This window comes from Rhipicephalus microplus, chromosome X, assembly GCF_043290135.1.
Source record: "Rhipicephalus microplus isolate Deutch F79 chromosome X, USDA_Rmic, whole genome shotgun sequence".
NCBI lineage: Eukaryota > Metazoa > Arthropoda > Arachnida > Ixodida > Ixodidae > Rhipicephalus > Rhipicephalus microplus.
Genome location: NC_134710.1, coordinates 303,369,193 through 303,388,888, shown reverse-complemented (window position 1 = coordinate 303,388,888; position 19,696 = coordinate 303,369,193). Strand labels below are relative to the sequence as shown.

The 19,696-nt window shown below is 45.4% G+C and overlaps 1 protein-coding gene and 1 long non-coding RNA gene across 2 annotated transcripts in view; one reads left to right on the top strand and one right to left on the bottom strand.

Moving 5' to 3' along the window:
- LOC142776211 (uncharacterized) overlaps positions 1-19,696 on the bottom strand; it is a 64,296-nt gene that overhangs the window by 20,746 nt on the left and 23,854 nt on the right. The window lies entirely within an intron of this gene.
- On the top strand, positions 10,371-11,592 carry LOC142777200 (uncharacterized). The gene is made up of 2 exons (XR_012887972.1): positions 10,371-10,606; positions 11,486-11,592. It is a non-coding gene; the product is annotated as an uncharacterized LOC142777200 (long non-coding RNA).

Genomic DNA, 19,696 nt, shown 5'->3' with positions numbered 1-19,696 from the left:
AACCATAGTTTCTGGGGATTCCACGTTACCTACATTGCCAAAGCAGCAGTCACATGGATGAGCCATGGTCGATACCAACAAAAGCACAACTGACTCACAGTTTGGCCTCTTTTGCCGCAGTCGCAGCGACATGCTGATTCACAGCGCTCCTCGGAATTGGCAGAAGACAAACCTATCCAAATGGTTCTCCAATCACTGCTCGACACACTTCAAGTTTTCGTCGGCAGGCTGAAATCACCACACACTGAGGCCGTTCAACAGGTATATATATATCCCTCTTAATCTTGTTCCACATAAGCTCCAGATAAAGCAGTCGTTAACAGGAACAGACGGAGCTGTTATGTGAATCAGAGTGGTCTGGCGCGGGTTATATTGAACAGCAGCTGCTTTTTCCTTCAGTTTTTTGTTTACTCAAGTGGAACCCGATATATGCCATCCAGCCCAGCGATTTGTTCCAGTTATCAAGCGACGTGCCTTTACGGTTGTTCCACTTACGGCGGCAAAGCGACGGCGTATCTGCATCGCATGTTCCAGATAGCATAAAGAACCAGTTTATACAGCTTAGGCACGTCGGGGAGGAGGTCCTTACCACGGATCCATTCTTTGATTTCGAAATGTTCGACGGAAGAAAGCACGCTCAACGCGGGGCTAGCGTTCGCGAAACAACGACTGCAGAACCTCCCCGTCTCTCGGCAGTGAATCTTCCTGCAAGCAGAAGAAAACACGTCCGTGCACTCGCACCAATATTCTCTTCACTGGCGAGCGTAGCGGTGGTTACGGATTTGACAAGTGCTCACAGGCTTACAAGCAGCGTGCGCCATTTTCTTCGCTCGTGAGCGAGCGTGCTTTTCCGAAGCTTTGTTCGTGTTTCTATATAAGGTTCTGCAGGCTCTGGGACCATCGTTAACAAGTTTGCTTTCGAAGCCTCAGACTATTGATTCTGCGGTCACTTCCCAGAGGTGAGTGACGAGCATTTATACTGCTGATGCATTATCAGTACAGCGGAGGCAGTCCTTGCGCCATTTTTATCGCTTGCTTTGAATTGTGTCTTAGTTGTGTAGCTTGAATGTTTATGCGACCGCAACCAAAAGAAGAGAGTTTGGGCGTGCATGAACTAGCAAGATGAATACGTAAGCGTCTGTCAGCAGCATAGTTAGTGTGCCTGGTAGAGTCGTTATGTAAATTATGCGAAGAAATCATAGACGTGATTGAATGCTCACAACGAAAATGACACTGTATCAGATTGATGTATTTAACTATAGGCTTGGTTCACTGATGTTTGTTGTGTAAAACACTGACTTTTATGGGAATATTGATGCTCGCTTGCTCGTGTGGCCCGCGTGAGTGTGTTAGGACAATTCACGATGACCTTTCAAAAGCGTTGTTTGCACGACTGGCTCGCTTCGACAGCTTTTCCAGTTTACGACGAACTAGTTTGCAGTTTGCACCACGCGAAATCACCGCATGTTTCCGTATTTTAACGCCTGTGTCAACAGGGTAGTGTTCAAAATGGTGTCACCTCATGTTTCTTCTTCTTATGTGATTCCTAAAGACAAAAGAAGAGAAAAGTGAGACACGTAATGGTCTGCATCAGAGTGTGACCCTTCAACAGTAGCTCACGAGATATGGGGGTAAGGAGGGATAAAAAAGATAGGATTAAATGTATAGAGATAGAAAGAGGGAAGGGGAGAGCGTGGCACAGGGACAGCGACACCCAGAAGGAGGAGAATATAGGAAAGATGGACATGGTCGCAGGAGTCCGAGGACGGGGCACCACTCGGTGAGAGCTCTTGTCGGCGTCAGGAGATGACGTAGGGTGAGCCAGTCGGCCAGAGCTGCACTGTCGTCGGTGATCGTGGGGGCACAACCGGTCGGCACGAAATCCAGAGAGCCAGTCCGCTCATGTTTCTGTTTTTTAACGTCTGTGAGAACAGGGTGGTGTTTAAAGTGGTGTTTGGTGCGTTGTGAGGTATCCTTGTTGTGAGCAGTGCCATGTCGTGTAATGTAAATTCTTCACAAAACATTTGAACTAGTTTATCTTATAAATCACTTCCTTATTGCGCCGATTTCAACACCATTAGATTTTATATGTCAAGTTCTGAGCATTCTTATGCAAATATGTGCTGCTTCTGTACTGTTTACGTAATAACGAATAAGCAGCGATGGTACCGACTAGAGTTCTCAAATTTTTTTTCAGTAACTGGCTTTGAAATATACGACCCAATTGTTATTCTACACCTCGATAATGGCCTGCAGCGTGATCTTACCATAGAAAAAAGGCTCTTTACCGTCCGTTTCTACACGCGCGTCGAAAAATTCCCAAATCAATTTTTCTAAGATAAGGGGAATCGCGGGGTTCCCATTTAATTTTCTACTTCGAAAATATTGTATAGCTTCACAGCAATTTGAGTGCCTGTGCATGCATGTATGTGCGCCTGTGTGTGTGGGTGGGTAGGGGGCGCGTGTGGATGGTGTGTGTGTGTGTGTGTGTGTGTGTGTGTGTGTGTGTGTGTGTGTGCACGTGTGTGTAGGGGGTACGAAATGTTTTAATCTGCATGTGTATTTACACGTTTATTATGGGTTCTATTACATTCCAGTGAATTGGAGCTGAAAAGGCACCAAAACGGACACAAAAGTAATTCAAATATTTCAAACGCTCCATTACAAGCTCGCATGAGTAAGCGCATTTTAGAATGAAATTATATTATATGAAGTTAAGGTAATTCTCCCTTTGCTGTTTTAATAGCCTATTTTAAACGTTCTTTTTTCCATTTTTCGAAAATATAGAATGCTGTCCTGGATTACCAGATCTTGATGTCACCCATGCAAACAAGTCTTCCGGGGTCAAAAGACTGTGGCGAAGGCTCCTTAAACGGCCGAATGAACCCCATAGGAACATAGTTGTTGACCTAAGCTCCGGCAACAGAACCAACTACTACTACAATGAGCTCCACAGGTCAGGTCGCTATACGTAAGCACTGACATTTTGCGATACCAATTCCGTAGTTTTGATAAGTATGTCAAAGGATGGCATGCACGTGGTATCACTAATAGTACAACTGTACCATTAGTATCATCTTGACGAATAACTTACATCAAGCGGCAATTTCTCTTTTTTGCACAAGTTTTTCTGAGTTAACAATTGACACTTCGCACGTGTGCGAGATTAATAACTGATCAAACCTAATACTGCCTGTGAATACCTGTTTTACTTGTTACTTATTCTGGATCTTCAGTTTATTCCTAATGTATTGATGTTGTTGGTACACAAATTTCATTCTGTATTGCTATGCACTATGGTTTATTCTTTGTGTGTTGTTTGGGATGGCTTTGTATTATCTGTATACATTGTACTTGTTTTCACGTAACCATGTGCGAGAAAGTGTTTTGTGAAATAAATTGTTGAAAATAGTTTTTTTATTTCTTTTACTGGCAGCCGAAATGGCAGGCGGCTTCCTGAGCATTATTGTTTTTCTGTGAGTAGCATTTTGCCCTCAGATCATGCACACACAATGCAATAGCAACAGCTGTAGCAGTTGTATCTTCACACTTGCATTGTAGGGTTGAGGTTTTGTATGATGTGGGATAATGCGGGTATGCATCTAAACCAAATTATAAGCACAAACAGGCAAATGAAAATGCTGTAGCTTTACTACGGTCATTTTCACAATTTAGCAGGTCATTGATTGGTGCTATTTGGCCCTGCCTGACAGCACGGTTATTTCCAGATTCACCTAAATAATCTAAGTAACTATTTAAAGTTTAATGAATATTTGAATGGCTTACTTTTCGGTTATCTCGACGCATGCTTGTATACCTACTATGGTTACCGTAACCGATATCTGGCATAACTAAGCCGATATGACACTTAAGTAGGACAACTCAACATTAAATTTCTTATATATATTGTTGTATACTTGAACTGACAACTGAGTTGTTATTATTTCGTACAATATCTTAAAAGCATGGGCAGGCGAGTTTTGATGAAGCATAAATACTGGCGTGTTCCACGATGACAAAGCTGCGCAGAAATTCAGTAAAAATTTTTTTTTTTCAATGTTCTCATATTATGCTGAAAAACGACCCCCAATTCGTCCGTTCAGGTATGCAGCAAATATATGAGAAAATTGAATGCTTACTTGCCTCATTTAAGTATCATACCTGTTTACTTATGCCAGAAATACGGGTGACGCAAATAATGGTGTGCATAAATTCTCTAGTATGCTTGAATTCCCTAGATACCGAATAAGTGGAACGCTGCAAACTACACAACCCAGTGACCAATGAGTGGAACACTGTTCCTCACACTCGAAGCGTTATCTGGGACACATCTCCACTGAACTGAATGGAACTTTTTTGCAACAATGTTCCGCTTACAAGCTGGAACATATGTGGAACCAGATTAAGATACTGGACGTTCTGCGTCCAGTGCTTGCAAGCCTCACCACGAACCAATGACCTACGGTGGAACGTGATGTGCTTGAGGTCCGGCGTTCACTACTATTGAACTACGCAGCAGTTTAGTTTAAGCTCACCTGTTTTTTTAATGTTCTTTTTATGTTCTCTTTTTTCTATCTATCTTTTTTTTTCATATCCCTGAATCCTCTTTCTCCAGTGTAGGATAGCAAACCGAACACTCGCCTAGTTGCCCTTCCTGCCTTTCCTTCCTCTACCTTCTCCTTGTTTCTACTCTGAGCAGGGCGCAAAATCTGAATGTCTCATGCAGTATTCAGTAAAAGATGGCGCTCCGTACCTCAGTACCAGTTTTGCGAGCCCCGACGTTTGTCATTGGGATCATGCTTGACTCAGAGTGCAAAAAAAAAAAAAAAAAAAAGAGGGGCCGCACGACTTCATCTGTATGCACCAAACTGTTAACTACAAAAAGCGACGATTAAGGAAAAGTACCGGCCAGACGTATAACCATTGTCACTTTCAGCGAATGTGGCCATAGTGAGAGCGAAACAGTTCTCACGAACAACATACCTATAAAGCCGTTTAGAAATGGGAAGTAATTCTTCTGATAACAGTTATAAAAACGGGAGTGAGAGCAGTAGCGTAGCCAGGGGGTGGCACACCTGACCTTTAACCCCCCCCCCCCCATGCCCTCGAAAGTTTTTTCGCCATGGCATAAAGAGAGAGAGAAAAAAATGCCAGGCCTGCAAGCGCGGAATGCGCAGCAAAGTCACAGCGAAAACTGAATGAGCCGCCTTTCAGAGCCTTTTTTAAAACTCTATGGGTAATTGCTACAAGCACAACTGCAGGGTATCCACTCATTAATCATCAAAATTTTTGCGTAGTAGGGCGGCATTCACTACGTAATTCTTCGGAGAAGCGTGGTGCCCACTTCACACTTGCAAGAAACCTTATGAAATTTTTTGTTGCTGTGGCTGACGGCGATGAAAAATTATGCCTGAAGCTTTTGCAATGGGCGTTGGAGCATTCGATGACCGATTCGTTACGCGATTCGCATTGTGCGACGTCAGGTTGTTCCTTTGCTGTTGTAAAACGCTTTATTACTTATATTAACGCGTTGCCTTTCCCGACATCACGCCTGCCTAAGGTCACTTTGCAACAGGGTCTCATGCACCAGCGTGGCTCAGTTGTATGATAAAAGGTTGCCACGCTGGGTACCTGGGTTCGAATTCAAAACTCTTAGTGTTTTATTTTTACTTTACTTTTTGTTTCTTTGCGCGATAATGGTTACGGACACCGCTGGCGGACTACTACGGCGCGCGCAATGCTTATCATCATCTCATAACAGCGTCTACTGTAGAATGACCATTTAATGAAAGGGCTGGCAGCCCCCCCCCCCCCCCCCCTCGCGTCGCAATAAATTTGTGCCTGTGCCCATGGTTGAAAGCATGGTAAAAGAAGTTTCGAGCGTTCTTTTCTTTAGCGAGATTATACTATATCACGCTTTCTCTTTCTATTTCTTTCTTCATTAAACCAGCAAAATGAAAATGGCTCAGGCGCAGTATTTAAAGTTGTGGAGCAAAGTGGCATGTATACGTGAATAAGGAGGACGTACATTTCATCTGTATCCGCCTCTGCAGTCAGTGAAATTGGTTTATTTTTGCATCAGCACTAAATTAGCGCAACTAGTCGGCGGATTTCGGAATAAGGACTCTCGTAGTCCAACGACGATGAGGCAATGGGAGTGGTAACTGCATGTTGATTACACGCAGTGATTACGATGACCCTATTTCGTAAGCCATCATTCAGATAACCACTGCTTGAAAGTCAACCATCTAGTTAACAGAGGACTTGCTGAAGGTTCGCCATTTGTAGGAAGAAAGCTCAATACATTCAGCTGGCATAATCTGGCATTTGTCCACAACACTCTATAAGGCTGAGCGCGCCCTCCTCACCTACAGATCTGCACAATAGACACAAAACCACGTGTAAGGTATGTGAATAGTTTCCCCGATACTGTGCAAATGCTGTGCGCAGTACATTATTGTTGGCCGCGATATTCGGCTGAGATGTGGCTGCCTACTTTAATCTTGCTGCCAGAGAGGTCCTGTCTAGAAAAAAACCCCAAAGCAGAGGCAAGATATGCGCATGCAAGCAACACGAGCCCTTTTCTTTCCTCCCGTGCGCTGACTGATGATGGCGGCGGCCACGCACACTTCGCTCGCCACCGCCCACGCACCAGCAGCACTAAGCCTTTCACGAGCAGTGGAGCGTAGTCCACGCCGCGTATTCTTCCAGGCCGCTTCGCATGGTCCCTGTTTTGTGGACGTCGTGGCTTTCCATTGTCGCGCATCGCGAATTGCGTTTATGCACATCCGAGATAGAGCGACCCGGGCCAGCGTTCCCTCGCCCTGTTTTTTTTTTTTTTTTTTTTGGAGATTGCCTTTCAGACATTGGCCCGTAGGCTGTTACCTTCTCGTCGGTTTCGTGGCGTATATGCATGGGCCTGTGGTTTCCGAAGGTACAAGAAAAAGTAACATATAGATGCGTCGTCACCACAATAGACTGTAGCAGGCTCAAGCCCACAGTTTTTCTCTGAACATCACGCATCGTTTGTTTAGAGCAGTGTTCCGTCACCTCTTTCCATATTTACCAGTCACGTTCTCTGATGTTCCACTATATACGGCAACGCTATATACGGCAGCCTCTCAGGTAATGATCTACAATCAAGATTAAGTCAGATCATATTTTTTCCGTTCTGTCAACTATAATATAACATGCAAGTCGGCAATAGCACCCAGCAGAACTTATCGGTTTTTGGCAGTGGTGCCCCAATACAATGGTGTCATCTACTGGGCATGATTGGCAGAAGACTTTCCGAAGGCACCAACTGCCAAATAAACAGCCAAGCCCTAAGTGTAGTTTTTTTCTATGGGGCCACTTGAAAATACGTCTGTCACTCGCAGATCATGGTGGTTTTTTACGTTGTCATCACGTCACGTGAAGACTTCACCAACTGATGTCGTCGTTGCCTGGAGAAAGTCACGTGTGTGTTCAGTTTGCGCGAGCGTCAAATGATTGCTTCACCAACTGATGTCGTCGATCGACTGGCCCCGCCGCGGTGGTCTAGTGGCTAAGCTACTCGGCTGCTGACCCGCAGGACGCGGGATCAAATCCCGGCTACGGCGGCTGCATTTTCGATGGAGGGGAAAATGCTGTAAGCCTGTGTGCTCACAGGCCTACAGCACGGGGTTAAAGAACCCCAGGTGGTCAACATTTCTGGAGCCCTTCATCAAGGGGTCTCTCATAATCCTATCATGGTTTCGGGACGTTAAACCTGAGATGCTAATCATATCATGCTTCTCAAACACAAAAAAAAAAAACAACTGTGATAGTTGTTACTTCGTGGTCGCGCTGCGTACACTTGTGCATGTGTTTCATGCGTCTTTGTGTTTGAGCAGCGCACTACAAGTGTCGAGCTGTGACAGCCGTAAGCTCGTACTCGACCTGTCTTTTTTTCATGCGTCATTTGAATGTGAGCAGCGCACTGCGTGATGATCGTTCGCAGGAAACTCCAATTTATTACTACATGTTGCATTCATTCCTTTGCTCCTGCGGCGAAATTAACTTTTAATGAACTGTTGATAAATATTAACTATTCATAATATCACTTTAACTGTGCGGCTACAATTTTGCTGCTAAAATTAAATGGAATGGGTAGTTTATTTACATTTAGCATGAGTTTTGGCTGCTTTTCCAATCTCCTCAACAACGACCCCGGTGTTCTTATCTGATTTTGCAATCTTATCATACTAGCTGTGAGCTTTGTATATGTGAAGCTTGCGAAACGGCCGCGAGCACGCTATGAGCGTAGCCTATAGTCATGTTTTACATGACATGCATGTCGTAATGTTTGCACCAGTCATATACATTCGTCATCCTTTCACTTTACGTAATATCAAATTCGGTATATGTGACTCTAGCGAAACGGCCGTGAGTGCACCCTGATTGATTGATTGATTGATTGATTGATTTGTGGGGTTTAACGTCCCAAAACCACCATATGATTATGAAAGACGCCGTAGTGGGGGGCTCCGGAAATTTCGACCAACTGGGGTTCTTTAACGTGCACCAAAATCTGAGCACACGGGCCTACGACATTTCCACCTCCATCGGAAATGCAGCCGCCACAGCCGGGATTTGAACCCGCGACCTGCGGGTCAGCAGCCGAGTGCCTCAGCCACTGGACCACCGCGACGGGGCAATGTGAGCGCACCCTGAGCGTGGCGTTTTGGCACGTTAAACCACCATCGGCGATGTCCTTTACACCCCCACCACGCATGCTCACGTCTTGGGCCAGTAGTCATTCCCCTCACCACCTCTCGCCTCGCAAGGCCGATGCAGGCAGCGTCTGCTAGTAAAAACCGACTGCTAGCACTGCACAACCGTTCACTGGCCACCCCGTATAGGCGTCTTTCCGCAGCTAATTTGCTCCTTCAAAACTAGATGGTACCACAACACTGTGGACGTCTCCTTACCATGGTTGGCCGTCTTTTTGACATGGCCTTCTGCAGCATTGCTCTACCACTGCCCTCCATTAAAAAGGCTGGACGACACATCCCTGCTCTTTAATGCGGGTGCTTGTGAAGCTACTGGAAAGTCCCTTGACCGTCCCGGAAGCTGGCGTCTTCTGGGTGTTTTAGACATGTAATGGATATATTCTAATGGCAGTTGTTGTGATTGTAATTTCTTTTTATAATATAGCATTTTTCGCGGTCATCCAACGCTACACGAAAAGTGACACGCCGTAGCGATGCCATCCGAAACGGCGGGGTGCTGTAATCTACAACTATAGTGCATGCGACAAACCCTACGATAAGGCATCACTTCGAACGCCGAATAACGCTACACGACAAATGACACACGCCGTAGCGACGCCGTTAGAATATGGTGCAGTGCTGTTACGTAAAACTTTACAATTACTCGTTAGTCAAGTGACAGAGAAAAAAAAAATGTCACGGCACTTTTTTTTTCACACACACACAAAAAAAAAGGAATGAGTGCACTGGTAGCCAGGATTGCAAAGGATTTTCTTTTGTGATTTATCCGAGAAAGATAAGAACGTTGTGATGAAATAGTTTCGAAGATGGCTTTTTTGAACCAAGGGGTCAAAACATGACTCTGCAAAGTGGTCCCCGCAAAGTCTGCTTCTTGAAAATCGCGTCCGGTTGTCCTTTAAGTTACTGACCCGCTTCTCATATATTTGAGGCCTGGAGCGTGGGGAATCGCATATAAAAAAAACTAAACACCTTAAATGCGCCTCGATAAAAAAAAAAAAAAAGATGGAGGCGGAAATGTTGTAGGCCCGTGTGCTCAGATTTGGGTGCACGTTAAAGAACCCCAGGTGGTCTAAATTTCCGGACCCTCCACTACGGCGTCTCTCATAATCATATAGTAGTTTTGGGACGTTAAACCCCACATATCAATCAATCAAATCATCGATAAAAAAAGAAAAGGTGGTGAAGTATACCATATCTTTCTCGCAGAATGCGTAAAAAATATATTTTTGAAGTACATAGGCGTAAAATGTCTTCGCGACGACATTTCCAGTCGATTCGTATAGTTCACGGCTCTCTACATGCCAGCATTTTATTAAAAAGAAGAGCAAATCGCTCGCGCTCGTAGCATACGACTGTCAATGGTGGTGGCTTCCGGGATAACAACGGCGTCTTCCGGCGGCTTCAAACGCGCGCGCTCAATGTAGGGAGCCTTCATGTGCGCGCAACTCCGTGTTTTATGGTGGTGTCAGCCTTTGAGCCACCACTTGCCGCCACCCGCTAAAACACAATGTTGCCAGTCCCGGTTTCTGTGGCAACAGGCGCCATGTTGGTTCTTGCGGCCAGGCGTTCCTGCTCCGTCGCACAGCACCAGCTGCATGTTGGCGCGGGTGTGCAAGCTGCGGTATGAGCTGCGTTTGATTACCCCATAGACGTAGCTTCCGCTACGACACCATCCTCGTGCTAACCACACATAAAAGAACTTTGAAGTCTATATGCAAGGGTGCTGCGTGCCACAATGCAAAACCATCTGGAGGCCTTCCCGCTTCCCGACTTGCTCTAGCCAACGGAAACGCTGGGCTACACAAGTGAAGCGAGACTGCTTGGAGGCGACTACTTCTCGCCGTGTTTGTGAGGTGAGTATCTGTTGTATTGCGAGTGGGTTGAGTATATCACCGCACATTTCGTGAAACGGTTGATTTAGCCATGCAATGAAAAGCAGTTTGAGCAAAGTAATCATGACAACGTGCACAGTATAATAATTAATTAGGCTTCGTTCGGCTACGATGTGCGAGCGGAAGATGGTTGAGTATGCTTGTTTATCCCTGTAGTAGAAGCGCAGTTCTTCGATCGAATGATATGACTAGTCGAATGTGTGGTCCTGCATGCATTCGCTATCTGCACTTTGTCGGTTTCCGAAGCCGTCGCTGCATTCGTCGCGGAAAACGCCAGGCCCGTAAACGACCTACAGACGCTCCCGTTCGCTTCTTCCTTTTCTGGAAGATGTTCGCATTCCTGCAATTTTACCTCGGTTGCTGAAGAAGGTCATTTGGAGAGGTAGACAGACGAGCCGATGAACGCGTTTCCTGTAGGCGCTTGTCTTGCACAGTTGCAACGCAACTAACTTTTTGTGTGGCTTGCCATGGGGTATTCGTTCTTCGCTTCGATGACACGCACAACCACACCGAAACTCGCTCAATAATTGCAAACAGGACTTCTCTTTAGTAACATAGAATGCTACGGATTTACTGTTCATGTCCATCCTTCTGTCTATCTGTCGATCCTGAACGGAGCAGTATATGTGCACTAAGCAAGTCCGTTGTCAGCCCATAACTCAAATATGCCCTATGTGGTGCATCGTTATTTGTGTCGTTCTTTTGTTTCATAACCAAACACACAGATGATTTGATATCGTAAACTCCGCTTTTATTTAGTGCTTGTAGAGAAATTGTGTATGGACTCCGTATATGTGGTCGGAGCCATGTATGATTTTTCGTCTTATTGCTCTACTCTAGGCCCACTGCGAGGACACAAGCTTTCAGCAAAGGAGGCAGGATGGTTTGAAGACACAAGGCCAGATGCTGTTTGGATGCTGTTTGCAATAAAATCTGACCCTGAAACACTTGATTTGTCCCTCGTTGCTCCCCTTTGCTTTTCTTCTAGCCTAATATACAGGCTTGTGGGCATAGGGGGAGGGCGGTGTAATGTGATTGAATGCCCTACTTTCTCGGGCAATGCTTACAGCTTGTAAAGTTTTTAAGCAGTCATTGTACAGATTCTTTCGCAGGAACTAAAGTTGCTGTAGGAAATTATATTACGGAAAAACGCAATGTTTAGGGTATGAGAAACAGGCTAGCTGAGCTATTTACAGAGAACATCGCGAGCTACCCGGTTGTTTGTTCTGCCTTCCCTGTCGTTACGAGTTCCATCATATATACATCACGGTTTCGAGCCTTGCACTAAGAGGCCTTTGAGGTATTTGCAGTGCTAAGGTGAATATGCTTCATGAATGGCGCGCAGCCATTGAAGTCCATTCATAGTGACATCGAAGTTCTCCCCCTCGCAAATATAGGCTCCCTAAATAACCTCACTCCGCCAATGCGGTGGGTCTTCCAAGTGGGAGAAACGAACTGTTTTAACAGAATTTTATACAAACTTACGTCACGAACATGTCTTTCCTGTTCTACCAAACCACGGCTAACTTCAGAAAACAACCCTCCAGCCTACAGCACTTGCTATACGAAAAAAAAAAAAAAACCTCTTTTTGTTGAAACCCACGCTGCCGTAAATGTAAATGAGCGACCACTCAGAACCAACATGGCAGCCCGTCAAGTATGGAGGCCGTTTTAGCCAGTTGTAAGCAACCATGATCGGAGTTGTCACCATGCTAAAACACGGAGACGTGCGCACGTGAAGGCTCCCTAGCTCAATGCGCCATCCTGCTCCCCCTAGCAAAGATCAGTGTGCTCAACAACCGCTTCACGTCATCTGTTCGGCGTCCCAGCGCCTGCGTGCACGCGAGTGAAAGCGAAGCCTAGGACGCCGGGCAGGCTACGCGCAGCGGAGGCCACAGCAGAAAGACGGCCACAGTAGGGACAGTCAACATGGCGGCACTTATGGGTGCAGTTCTTTCCACCTCGATCTTATCATGTCGTCGTCCTGCGCTGTGTGGCCCGAAAGTTCGGAAATCACGCGTTTATTTACCTTAAATTTACGTTCTCAAGCTTCGTGACCAACGTGTTCGTCGGCATTTTGCAGTGTTTTCTAGATTCATTCTCAGATTTTCGGAGACAAGGGTTAGCAGGCATGGCTAAATAAACACAGCTGATCTCCTTGCTTGATGTCTTGCCCCCAGGGTGAGATGATACAAAGTGGTTGCTCATTTCACCCTTTATTTATTGTTGTTACGACATTGGGCGAGTAGCAAGCGTGCGTTTGGATCAAAGCGGGCGGTCGCGCCTGCACGGTTGCTGCCATGTTAACTTCTAAACACAGCTACCGGCGCTTACTGCCATGGCCGCTTCGCTGGTGCAATGCGTTCGCTTTGGAAAACAGTGGCTGGGAGAAGGCAAGTTTACGCTCACGTGATCAAATATGGCAGCACGTGGGCGCCGCTGCGGAAAATCGTTTATATGTAGGCACTGGAGCGCGCGCGTTTGGAATTCAGTCAAGGATAATTGATTTGATTGATATGTAGGGTTTAACGTCCCAAAATCACTGTATGATTACGAGAGGCGCTGTAGTGGAGGACTCCGGAAATTTCGACCACCTGGGGTTCTTTAACGTGCACCCAAATCTGAGCACACGGGCCTACATCATTTCCGCCTCCATCGGAAATGCAGCCGCCGCAGCCGGGATACGAACCCGCGGCCTGCGGGTCAGCAGCCGAGTACCCTAGCCACTGGACCACCGTGGCGGGGTGAGCCAAGGGTATCTTTACTTGGCTCTCACTTGACTCGACGCTTTGCTTGACTCGAGTAGATGCGATGGAAGCAACACATACCTTCAACCAGTAGTGGGGCACAACCCAACATCAGCGTCCCACCACCCGTTGAAGGCAACGCTTCTTTTTCACTCAAGAAATAAGAATAATAAAGACGAAATAACAATTAGGCATAACAAAAGCATACTCAATTACGCAACATTCACGTGGTACCCCCCCCCCCCCTCCCCAACTATGCAACGAATTTACTCGAGTTCCCAGCGGGGAAGCTGCGGGCGACTTTTGAAACATTTTCTCTTCCTACCTTTCTCATATCACTCAACAGCGATTCTCGCATACGTGAAACTCCACACCATAAAACATAATGAGGTCTAATAACAGCATATAGGCAGAAATATTGAGAACGAATAATTATATTTTCATAGAAATTTGAATGAATTATTCCCTGCATGCACCCAAGATCTGGAAGTGAGTTCACTTGAAAAAGAAATAAAAAACTTCATGTTCTTGTACACGTAGGCTTACTTGAAGATAACGAAGAGAGGCAGACGCCATTGCGACGCCATCCGAAACGGTGGGGTGCTGTGATCAACAACTAGTGCATGCAACAAACCCTACGATTAGGCATCACTTCGAACACCGAATAACGCTACACGGAAAGATGACAGACGCCGTCATGTAATTTTCGTAATTCGAAATTTGAAATTTCGTAAATTAAAATTTATTACTTAAAACTAAAAATTTGCTATTTTTATTTTTTTCAGTATATCGGTCTTTCTAAGAGACGGTTCCTATTTAATTATATTCCCGTCCCTCCCTTTAGAGTTACTCGAAAATATCGCATATATAAACTCCCATCCCAGCGGTCAGATAAAATAATGCAGTAACAAATTACCTCGTGTGTATCTAATATCTAAACGAAATATGGTTTGTATGTCGTGTCGAAACACTCTGTAGGGCGAGCAAAACCAGTTCCCACAAAAAAATTATAAACACCGAGACGCAGCGATAACTTTTCACAACGACATTTAATTCTAGGAACCTGATCGAGTCGTACTTGCACGTCGCACAAGAAGTGTAAATGTATAAATAATGGTCCAGCTGCAAGAAAACTAATAAAAATGCTTATATTCGCAGTTTATTTGCCATTCACGCAGAAAACTTGTAGTTGTTTAGTAGACAGGGTAATGAAAGATTTGTTAACGCGAACATCAAGAATCCGTGTGCTCAGATTTGGGTGCACGTTAAAGAACCCCAGGTGGTCGAAATTTCCGGAGCCCTCCACTACGGCGTCTCTCATAATCATATGGTGGTTTTGGGACGTTAAACCCCACATATCAATCATCAATCAACATCAAGAATCCTGGCAATCCACGCAGATTCAGTTGGTCAGCTTGCACCCGTTTCGAACGGCATCCGATATCTCGTATCACCGGCAGTGCGCATTTGCCATGCCAGAAAATCTATGCCTCAAGTTCAAAGGGGTATTATCAAGAGTAGATAAAGTACTGACATGCACGTACATAAAGAAAAAAACGAGGCATAAACTTAAAATTGCTTTCGTTTTCTTTCATTATATGAAGACGATATAGTTTCTTCCCTCGCTCCCGATAATGCGCACGAAAGTCACGGCGGTCGTCGTCTCTTTGATCTCTTCTTGACCAAGGGTTACTTTCTTTCCAAAACTATTACTTTTAAAAGTGTTGATACTTCTGCAACCAGCCTATCGTGGAGCGAAAGCACACGTTCTAGTACTAACTGTGCAGAGCTATTTCATTTTCTCCGATGCGTTCAGAGGAGTGCACTTTGCGTGTAGATATTCGGTCGAGTTTCAACGCTTTCCTGTCATGGCGTAGGTCCTCGCGTGCTAAAATCACTTTCTTTACAGATTGCACTTCAAAATTGGGAAGCAACGTTTGGTTCTTTTAACGCGATAGCGTTAAAGAGCTCCTTTCGCAGAGATTCCGGTGTCGCCGTCGTTGTTTGTGATTGAAAAATCATCATCTGTTTGTGATCGAAAATTCATCATCAAATAAAATAAACGCATGATAAAAAAATCCTGGAGCAGAGAGGGGATTGAGCCAGAAGTCGTTAGATTCCAAGTAAGGATCGAACTCGGGTCGTTTTGTGTGGCAAGCGGATGTTCTGCCACACGGCCACCTCTGCTTGTGAAAACAGAGAAAAGAAGTTCCTCTGCTTGAAAATGCAGTGAAAGTAGCTTCCATGCTTCACAAATACACGCGTCCTGTATACATGCTTGACAATGTAACATGAAATATTGCAGTAATAATGCGTGCTACAAGCATTCATTGCCAACGGGCGTCAGAATATGTGATTTTAATATTGGCTCCGTGGTTGAAAGCTGGTACCATACTACAAAAGGCACACACGATACGGCGCCTATTCTCTTGAGGCCACGTATAGTGGGTGCATGGCAAATTAAAAAAAAAAAAAAGGTTTCCTGCACTTAGTGCTAGAAACACGCACTAGAAACAGATTGTTGCTATCTCGTTCAACATTTGGAGGTGAAGCTTTAGTGTCCCCTAATATTTTGGGGAACCTAACTATTTCTTAAAATTTCTTGTGTCTACTTCATTGTACCTACTTCAAGCACGTCATTGTATCTGTTATGCCAAAGGGCAGTTTTTTTAATTAAAAAAAAACTCATTATATCTTGTATTCTTGCTTACCCTTGTTTAATTAGTGCACCAGGGATATCTATTCTGGCTTCCATCGCTGTGGTATGAGCCTGGCCACTCATCTTGTGTGCGCATCGCACTATGCGCGCTCTATTGAATTGCTGCAGCTCAAATACCATGTTTCCTCGCGAGTTGACTAGACCTAATGTTATAGGTGCAGTTTTATCGGGTACTTGGGCCCAGATGATGGTACTTGTTAATGTATAATATAATGCAAAATGATCATTTTCTCACCAAGTGGCCATCAGTGTACCGTCAAACAATCATGGTAATGTGAACAGTAAAATACTATAACAATATAAAAAATTATATGTATGGCCAACCATACTCTCATCACCACTCTGTATATCTGACTTAATCAACACGCAACGAGTAGCGTGATTTTACTGTCCTCTTGAGCAAATTTCAGCAGTTTAATTGTGCAAGTACGTTTTTAACAGTGATGGAAAAGTTCCGTGGAAAACCTTTGAACGGGAAATAGGAGATGATGCTTATCAGACTTCATGAATTACCCCTAGATTAGCTAGATAATCACATTGGTGCTACCATGATGTCACATCAGGTGTGTTCTGCCATGCTGAAACGTTCTTGCAGGACCAGCGTACAGCCAATGAAATCACAAATGGAGCAGGAAGTATATATTTTGGCAGTTTAATCGTTTTCAGCAATAACCGAGAAAACGGTCAAATGCTACTCTCTTCTCAGGACGTGAATGACTAAGAGAAAATAAATAAGAGACAAATAAGGGAAAAAAGTGCAGCGTTTTCCTCGCTCCGTCGTTATCGCGCAATTAAAGCATCGGAACGAGCCCCCTGGCTGCTCAGTCGACGAGGTCACCTGAGAACACGGCCCGCACCGCGATGGCCTCTAAACATTTCCTCTTGTCGACGTGCGCCACTCGGGCCTTTGGCGCCGGCGAAATGGGTGCGCACGTGCGTGAGTCGCAAGGAGAGTCGGAGGAGGGGAGTCGAGGAGTTATTAATGTTCGCGCGGAACGCCCAGCATCAGCTGCTGCAGAGGCGAGCCAACGAAGAAGAATGAATAAAAAAATATGTAAAAACGCGAATGGTTTCCCAAAAAAAGGAGGAAAAAGAAAAGCATATTCATACTCCTTCATCCCGCGGCACGGCATCGATTCGTTTGGCTGCCTCCGGTCGGCCCCATAACGACCCAAGGCGGAGGATAACGCCGGCGACGCGCTGTTTTGTTCCCCCAGTAGTCCACGCCGGCGCGCACTCCACCCGGCGCCCTATGGCGCAGCTAGGCCCCGCACCGCCGTTGTTTTTTCTCGAGGAAATCGAATCAAAAGGCGAGGCACCGCCTTCTCGAGATGACGCTTACGCCACGAGCACCTTCCACTGGCGGGAGCTGGGGAGAGCTTATCCTGGAGGGCGGGCTGCACCGCAAGGCGGGCTCACTGCATCCTTCGCGTCGCCGGCCTGCCTGCAGGCTCGCTGGCGTAGCAGCGAGGTGCGCCGTTGCGCGACCCCGTTTTCTTTTTATCCTTTATTTTTGCCCCCTTAAGGCCACTGCCGTCTTGCAATGAACGAACGTTGTTTATCGCCGCACGAATACGTATGCGCCACGCGATTTCGTGCCGAGAATAACGATTACGAACTTTTGCTGTCAGCGCTCTTCACAGCTGTCCTGTTTGCGCGTGTGCGTTTGGTGTTGCGACGTAACCCTGTAGTTTGCTTCACGTGCTATTGCTTCATGCTACTGCTGGTTAACATTGCCGTGTGGTAGGACGCCCGCGCATACCCGTACTTCGCCTCGTATGAATCAGACCACGCGTGCGCTAGTCTCGCTTTGCGAAATATTCGAGAAAGCCTGCCGACGTACGAGTGCCCCGAATATTAGAATGATATACTTAACGTTTCCGCCAGGTTGTATTCCAGTGCTACCTGTGCTGAAAACTGAGTTGCTTTTTGCGTTTTTTTTAGTTTACTGCTTGAAACCGGAAGCACAACAGGAGTAAGTGTGCATAATTGCTATAATGGCTTCCTTCCGTCCTAACTGACTTGTAATGTTTTAATGTACACATAGCGTGGCCATCAGACGATAAAATTTCGGTGGCCGAAGAATGGCGCTTAGTTGTAGTCTTCCGATGTGCTTGCAAGGGCTGTTTTAATGTAGCTGCCAGAAATACGGAGAATAATAAAGTTTTGATTGCCCTGCAAACGGAATGTTTCTTCAACGCCTTTCAGCAGCGTAAAATCGGATCATTTACACTGTGAGTTAAGTCAATTGCGTCGAGGTGGTATATTTAGATCTAAAAAAAATGATAAGTAAAGAATCTGATTTCGCAGTCTTAGCGTCTGCAGATGTAGAACTATAATGGTTGAAAATTTTAGACAAATGCTGCGCAGAACTAAATGCCTACTTTTACAAGGTGCTAGAAAACTCGGGGAAACCGTTGTGCAATATTTCGGAAGTGGTTTGAAGGTTAATGCCACTATTGTTTGCGATGGCTTCGGGCCTGACTCCGGGTGGCTTCTCCAGTGGCATAATCACGCGGCTGAGTGGAATGTTTTTCTTCGCGTGAATCGTTGATTGATTGATTTGTGGGGTTTAACGTCCCAAAACCACCATATGATTATGAGAGACGCCGTAGTGGAGGGCTCCGGAAATTTCGACCACCTGGGGTTCTTTAACGTGCACCCAAATCTGAGCACACGGGCCTACAACATTTCCGCCTCCATCGGAAATGCAGCCGCCGCAGCCGGGATTTGATCCCGCAACCTGTGGGTCAGCAGCCGAGTACCTATAGCCACTAGACCACCGCGGCGGGGCTTCTTCGCGTGAATCTACGCAGTAAATGTGAGTTAGCTTTAAAAATGAATTAAATTGTAGCCTTCTAAAGCAGATTGTTAATGACGGAACGTAACCGTACGTATAGACGCGTGGTCGTCTACAGTCATCGCCACTAAGCATCGACCATGCAAAATCTTGGGGCCGAATTTACGAACGCTGCCATTTATTGATCCTTTTAAATTGGTCGGTTGGCTTCGCTAATGATATGCTCCGCCTCGTGATTGGCTAAAATATTCTCTTACAGACTTTCTTAGTGTTTTTTTATATCGTCCTTGGGGTGAAATTTTCGATATGTGTGTTTCGTAAGTGCGTTTTTCCATTGGGTCAGCCCCCTTCATGAGGAACGTGTCTAAGAATTGGGATTGGCTGAAATATTCTGTTCGGAAAATTTTCGACGTAAGGCAATTTTGTGATTATGGTCCCTGATCTTTATACTTTTTTCCCTCTATTTCAGGAGAGAGAGAGAGATATATTTATGATATAAAGAAATGCCGGGAGGTTAACCAGAAAGCAAGTGTCTGGTTTGCTACCCTACACTGTGGAAGGGAAAATAAGAAACAGAAAAGTAAGGAAAAAGGAAGGAGAGAAAGAGAGTGGGACGGAAGCGAAAACACACGAACACACTAAAATATCACAAACGTTTGACGAGGCGAGTCGATCGCAGAAACTTCAGGAGGGCTTCGTCGCTTTTCGGCGTGAAGCTCAATCTTCCCGGTATCCAAAAATTATTTTTTTCGGAAAGCGGCCCAGATGGAATGAAAAGTCGTAGG